Source organism: Sardina pilchardus, chromosome 10 (assembly GCF_963854185.1).
Source record: "Sardina pilchardus chromosome 10, fSarPil1.1, whole genome shotgun sequence".
Lineage (NCBI taxonomy): Eukaryota > Metazoa > Chordata > Actinopteri > Clupeiformes > Clupeidae > Sardina > Sardina pilchardus.
The window spans coordinates 16,714,207-16,721,946 of record NC_085003.1 but is presented as its reverse complement, the minus strand read 5'-3'; positions in this window follow the sequence as shown (position 1 = coordinate 16,721,946).

Here is a 7,740-nt window from a genome sequence, read left to right as displayed (position 1 = left end):
GGAAGATTCGTCAATCTCCAATTCTAATGTAACATAAATTGCACATTTATCATACCCTTTCCTTTATTGGTTGGTCTGTGACTAGTCCAAGTATACATTTATTACATACACTTGCAACTCCATTTCTCCTCATGCTGATTGGTGGCTGTTCCACTCTCAGCTCATGCACGAGCTTAGTGTGGGCACGAGCTCTCCTTCTGTACCTCAATCAGTAACCTGGCACTTAATTGGCTAAGTAAAACGTCACCGGATACAAGCCCCTTGAAACGCCATGTTGAAGCATGAAAAAATCGTTCAATTTTGGCCATTTTCATTAGCCTAGCATTCCCATTGAAATGAATGGGGGCGGGACTTGTTCACTTTCTCCAGTTCTTAAAATACCTCCATGGTTGGCATGTCGTTCAACCAATCAGACCAACGATCCGGGTGTGCCTGGTGGATCAGCTAGTTTGTGATTGGACCCGGCAAACGTGGACAAGAAGCAAGCAGGAGAGATAGATGTGCAGGTTTCCAGCCTGAGCTGCAGAGTGAAATCCAAATAGCCGACAGATCAGATTGGGTAAACTTTCCATAAGATCATCTCTCAATGCAAATACAACTAGGCCTAGCTATTAGGCTAACTGAAATAAAACCAAGCACATCTCTATGGTCAAGTGTACGTGATGATGCAGGGCTATTTTAATTCCAAAGGCCAAGGGGACTTTTATCATGATGCATAGTAGGCTACCTTGGATCCATGAAATAACTTGCCTCTTTATGAATTAAACATAGGGGGGTGTATACTTATGCCTCCTTGTATTTTTCGGAGGAACATTTATTTATTTACTATACATCATTCATTCACAAAGAAAACGGATGTCCCTTAAAGGTTGGTGTTTCTGTCACTGTAGCCTAACTTTTATGAGTTTGTGTCCACCTCACCTCTCTTCATTTGAATTCCCCATCCACACACCTTGGCCTGGTCTGCAGCTCAATCATACCATTTCTGAGAACTGACCGTACACCATTTTTAAAATAGTGTGTACACTGGAATTCGTGCACATTTGGATCAGTGACTAATGCAAATCCCATGACCTCATTATCGCTATTATAATTGAATGGTCTTGCCATTGTAAACACGTACTGTAAAAGCTTATCAGTTCTGTGTAAATTAGTTTTGTGTGTTTGCTATAATGACTCTTACAAATAGCGCCACAGGAACGGAAATAATATCTTTGACCTTGAAGTCTTGTGGGTTGCAAAAGCTGTGTCGGGACTGGAAAATGACCACATGTTGTAGGCTATTGACCCGTGGAAGCTTGGACCTCAATGTGGTACGAACGCCACCACTTACACTTTGTCTTGCACATACTCACTTTTTGTGAATATTTAGTTTATAAAATCTATTTTGCTTTTGAAATATACTTTGGCAAGGTCTCCCTTTCATGTTGTTCTTACCCTGAGCTAACAACACATATCTCTTGACCTATGCTGTATACCATACCAGTTGGGCCAGGGCTGGACTGGGACCAAAAAACGGCCCGGGCATTTTTGGCCATAGTGGCCCACCATGATAATTTACACGATAAAACATATGTGCACACTGTTTTGTTTGTAAAAAATATTTAAGTAAACCGCAGTAGCCTGCATGGAAGCGAGTAGGCTAACCTACCCTTGCTAAAAAAATATCCATTATTATTATACTCTCTCTCACACACACACACACACACACACACACACACACACACACACACACACACACACACTAGAGTGACCTTTAAACCAGCAAGGATGAGGTTGTGCACAAAACTCATATGCTATTAAATGCTTCACTAAATAAAACCTGCTATAATTTATGTTGAGCATTTGCACAGTTTTAGCCAACAATTCACCTTAATACTATTTAGTGAAGATGTATAGTAGTCGGCAGGCCAACACCAGGAAATGTGCTTAGAAAACACTTTTGATGGCATTTTTTGTTAAAAGTTGGCAACCATGCTAGAAGTTATTAGAGGGCTTTGAGGTTCCAGAATCCAGTGGTTGCCAAAATCATATTCATAATTTAAGGTCAAATTTGAAGGTCAAAAGGTCAAAAATAATGCATTTTATGGTTCGTCTTTTTGGGGGGCTCTATTTTCATAGCATTCTTTTTAAAAGTTGGCAACCATGCTAGAAGTTATCAGTAGGGTCTGAGGTTCCAGAATCCAGTGGTTGCCAAAGTCATATTTAGAATTTAAGGTCAAATTTGAAGGTCAAAAGCTCAAAAACAATAAATAAATGTTATGGATTGGCTTTTTAGGGACCTCTTTTTTTCATGGCATTCTTTTTTAAATGTTGGCAACCATGTTAGAAGTTAACAGTGGGGTCTGAGGTTCCAGAATCCAGTGGTTGCCAAAATCATATTTAGAATTTAAGGTCAAATTTGAAGGTCAAAAGCTCAAAAACAATGCATTTTATGGTCCGTCTTTTTGGGGGGCTTTATTTTCATAGCATTCTTTTTAAAAAGTTGGCAACCATGCTAGAAGTTATCAGTAGGGTCTGAGGTTCCAGAATCCAGTGGTTGCCAAAATCATATTTAGAATTTAAGGTCAAATTTGAAGGTCAAAAGCTCAAAAACAATAAACAAATGTTATGGTTCGTCTTTTTGGGGACCTGTTTTTAATGGCATTCTTTTTAAATTTATTCATTCATTCATTCATTCAACCTTTATTTATTCTCGGAGAGTCATTGAGGGTAGCCCTCATTTTCAATGAAGCCGAGATTACAGAAACAATGCATAGAACAAGAGATGTTCAAATAAGATAATAATAAGAAAATATACATTGCATTATAGAGGAGGAAGGGGGAAATAATAAAAAAAAAAAAAAAAAAAAAAAAAAAAAAAAAAAATAATAATAATAATAATAAAATAAAAATACATGAAATAATAATAATAAAATAATAACAACAAAAATAATAATAATAAAAATAATAATAAAAAATAATAATAAAGACATTTACTTAAAGCAGGTACAAATTGGCATAGGACGGTTTGTGACCACAGACTTGAATTGACTATATGGAATTATAGAGTTCATTTTTAAATTGCACTGAAGATTATTCCAGGAAGTAGGGGCACCATAACAAAAGGCTGACTTGCCCAACTCAGAATGGACACGAGGAACTTTAAGCATCAAAGAGTCATTTGATCTAGTCTGATAGGCACCAGAATTCCACATAAGCATATCTGAAATATAACCTGGTAGTTTTTCAACAATACCCTTGTAAATAAACAGATACCAATGACCTTGTCTCCTCTCTGTCAGAGATGACCATCCGACCCTATCATATAGAACACAATGATGAGTGCTATAGCCATCACCCGTAATGAATCTCAGGGCAGAATGGTAGACTGAGTCCAGGGCTTTTAGTGAAGAAGCAGTAGCATTTTTATATATAACATCACCATAGTCTAGAACTGACATGAAAACTGCTTCAACAACTTTTTTTCTACTTTCCATAGGGAGGCTGGCCTTGTTTCTGTAGAAGAAACCAATTTTTTTTCTCAGTGTTTTTACTAGGATGGCTACGTGGTAATTAAATGTGAGTTTGTCATCCAGCCAGATACCAAGATATTTGTATTCAGAGACTCTATCAATGCTTGAACCAGTTACAGTTGTTATTTGCATGCTATTAACCTCAATGTTCCTTGCTCTAGTAAATAACATAAATTTAGTTTTCTTCTCATTTAATACTAATTTAAGATTAATGAGAGCTTCTTGGAGAACATTAAAGGAAAGCTGGAGATTATCAATTGCATGTTGAACAGAGTCAGCTATGCAATACAAAATAGTGTCATCAGCATAAAGGTGGACTTGACAACCATTTAGTGAAGATACAATGTCATTGATGTAAATGGTGAAGAGAACTGGGCCCAAAATAGACCCTTGTGGAACACCCTTTGTGATTGGCAAAAACTCTGACTTAATATTTCCTGACTTAACACATTGAAACCTCTGGGACAAATAATTCCAAAACCATTTACATGCCTTATCATCTAGACCAATATCATGTAATCTTTGTAACAGTAAGGGATGATCAACTGTATCGAATGCTTTTGACAAATCAACAAAAAGGGCAGCACAGTGCTTTTTAATGTCTAAAGCAGATAATATATTATTTGTCACTAATGTGGTAGCTGAGACAGTGCTGTGATTTGTTCTAAACCCAGATTGTTGTGGATTTAATATGTCATGGCATGAAAGAAATGACTTGAGTTGGTTATTAACCAATGATTCAAAAATCTTTGACAAACAGGGTAGTTTGGAGATTGGACGGTAGTTATTTAAATCATCTCGATCACCCCCTTTGTGCAAAGGTGTCACATGGGCTAGTTTCCATGTGCTGGGAAATATGCTCATCACAATGGAAAGATTAAATATATGCGTTATATGCTTTGTGATGATAGGAGCAGACAATTTAAGGAAAAAAGGATCTAAATTATCTTCTCCAGTAGCACTCTTAGTGTCAATACTGTGTAATGCCTTAGACACTTCATTTTCAGACAAAGGTTGAAAAGTAAACTTAGAAACAGGGTTTATGTTCTGCACACAATTGTCAACTATCTGAGGAGACCCTTTGAACTGTTTATCAAATAAATGCCCAGCTTCAACAAAATGTTTATTGAAAGCCAGGGTCATTTCATTTTGTTCAGATATGAGATAGTCATCATATTTGATATGGGTGGGCAAAGAATTAGTCGTTGGATTTTTGTGTGAGTTTACTGCTTTCCAAAATTGTGCAGGGTTTGAGCTGGAGTTTGCAATCAAGTCTAAGTAATAGTTAGATTTAGCTTTCCGCACAGATGATGTGCATTTATTTCTAAGTTGTTTAAAAACTAGCCAGTGTGATGGGTTTCCAGACTTTCTAGCTAGTGACCAAGCTCTGTTTCTTTCTTTAAATAAAGCTGATAATTCAGGTGAAAACCAGGGAGTTATTCTATCTTTTACTCTAAATTTTTTGAAAGGAGCATGCTTATCAGTTACTGAAAGGAAAGTTTTTGTGAAGAAATCCAGTGCCTCTTCGACATCTGTGATTTCAGAGGTATAGTGTAAGTTGCTATGAAAAAGATCAGATAAAAAGTCTTGTTCACTAAAATGTTTTAGGTTTCTCTTTGTAACTGTGTGAGATTTGCTCTTGATTATCTTTGTATTTCTTATGCATGCAACCGGGCAATGATCACTAATACCTAGCTCAAAAACACCACATGCTACAATTTTGTCAGTCCTATTAGAAAAGATTAGATCAATTAGGGTAGACCGGGAATGATCTTTCAAATTTGGCCTTGTGGGTTCTGTTATTAGCTGAGATAAATTAAGACCACTACTAACTTCTTTGAGATAACAGGATGAATTATTTAGCCAGTTTACATTCAAATCACCCAAAACAATCAACTCAGAATTGGAATACTGAGAAAGTAGTTCTGCTAGAGAATCTATAGAACTTAAATCGGCAGAGGGGGGTCTGTAGATCCCAACCACAACAACAGAGATAGGTCCCAAGTAAATCTTAAGTGCAAGAAATTCAAAATTATTTTGGATGGTGATGGCATTTAAAATTGTTACAGAAAAATGAGACTTAACATAAATGACTATGCCTCCTCCTCTTCCAATTCTATCCACTCTATACACGTTATAACCATGCAGAGCTATATCATTGTCGTTGATACTACTTTTAAGCCAAGTTTCACTCAGAACAAGTATATCAGGGGCTGTCTGTAAGACTAAGACATTTATATAATCTAATTTCTGAATTAAACTTCTGACGTTCAAGTGAATTAACCCAACACCGTTTCTGTTCTTAAAGATACATGGGTTGAAATCAAAGTTAGAAGTGACATCAGGAGTGATGGGAAACTGTAAGGGGTTGGTTAATGTAGATGTAGATGCAGATGCAATAGGCATACGGTCAGATGGTAAGTCCGTGTCATGTGATCCGTTGTCCGAGATGTCAGCCGGAGACGGAGTAGAACTAGTCAGCGCAAGGACGCCGTTTTGATGCTCCTCTGTTCTGGTGGATGGCACCAGAGAATCCGACGCCATATGAGGGACGCTGCTGCGCTGTGGTGATGGCAATCGTTGAGTGCAGGCACCGTGCAGAGACGATCCAGGAGGACGTTGTAGGTTGTCCACTGTAGCGCTACCCTCGGGAGTCCTCTGGGTGCGGGAGCGACCAGAGCCCCGATGGATGTACCGTTTTCTACGGGAAATCCCCGCTGCCCGGCAGAGATGGAGAGTCTCGTCGTTGAGTGCGGCAGTTTTGGAAGCGATCTGCTTCAGCTCAAATGCTGTGTACCGCAAGGCCCCCATGGCCAGCCAGTCGCAAACTCCGCTACACAACTTGTCGTGAGCTAGTGAAGTCGCGCAGGTACCAGCCAAGACATGCCTCAAAAAGTTCAGCGGCAGTGTAGGCTATCATAAGGTCATCATTCAAACGCAAACAAGCCTGGCCTGGCTAGCACAAAGCCTCAATCTCCAAACAGTCAACCGACACCAGCTAGGACAGGGTGGGAAGGGAGAGAGACACTAGCAGGCAGTGCAGAGAATTGTTTTTTGCGTCAACAGTGGACCAGTCACCAGCTTTCTCGCTGATAGCAATCGGCAGAATAGAACAGCTGATTAAGCGCTGATCCGGCAGCGCAGGTAGAGCGCAGAGGCAGGCATCAATGGAAAAACGAAGAAAAAGTATGGAAAAACGAAAAAAAACAATTGAAGTAAATAATCTATCTATGACTGTGCAGCTAATCTAAACGAATGTACAATAATTAAGGAAAAATAATCAGGAATAAAATAGTAAATGTAAAACTAGAAAAGCATTTCCTGAAGGAAATACCAGTGCATGGAAAGTCATTGCAAGGATTATGCTAGGGTACTTAAAGTGATTACTAAGGTGTTGCTAGGCTAATTAAAGTGGTTACTATTCTATAAAAAGTGGTTACTAGGTTGGTTGCTAGGGAAATCACGTTGGTTGCTAGGGAAATCACATTGGTTGCTAAGGTGGTTGCCAGGGTGTCATTATGGAAGTGGGTGCTAGGTTGTTACTAAGTAATTTTAGTGGTTGCTTTGCTATAAAAAGTGTTATTTTAAATATAGTTTTGAAAAGTTATCAAAATTGGGAGAAATAGAGAGAGTGATAGAGAAAGTGAGAGGAAGTGAAGAAAAAGAAGTGAAAGAAAGTGGGGATGACTAGTGAGCTATCCAGTTCAATGGAGAGACACACAGAGAAGAAGTTCCATTGAAGTTGCTGAAGTCAGTGAGAGAACACTGGCAAAGTTGATTCCATTCTATTTCTTTAAAAGCTAATTATGATGTCACAAAGCCAATGTTAAGTCTATGGCAAAATTAAGTTTAGTTTTTATTTAATATTTCAAAAAGTGAAAGTCGTAGAAATATGAAAAGTAATAGGCCGAAACTTTGATGCAAGAGCTACGTGACAAAGTTTGAACCAAGTTCCTACGATAAGCGGTTCGAGTCAAATTAGGGCCTGGAAGAATAATAATAAAAATAAAAATAATAAAAAGAAAAAGCCTAGGAATAACAATACAGTGCATTTCCATGCACTGTAATAATCTGAATAAATACAGTCAGACGGAGCGGCTTAAGCGGCCAGCGTTCCCGTTGCTAGGAAACAGAATCGTTAAATGTTGCCAACCATGCTAGAACAGTGTGGTTTGAGGTTCCAGATGGTACTAGCCACAATGATAGGTAAATGTGAAAAGAATTT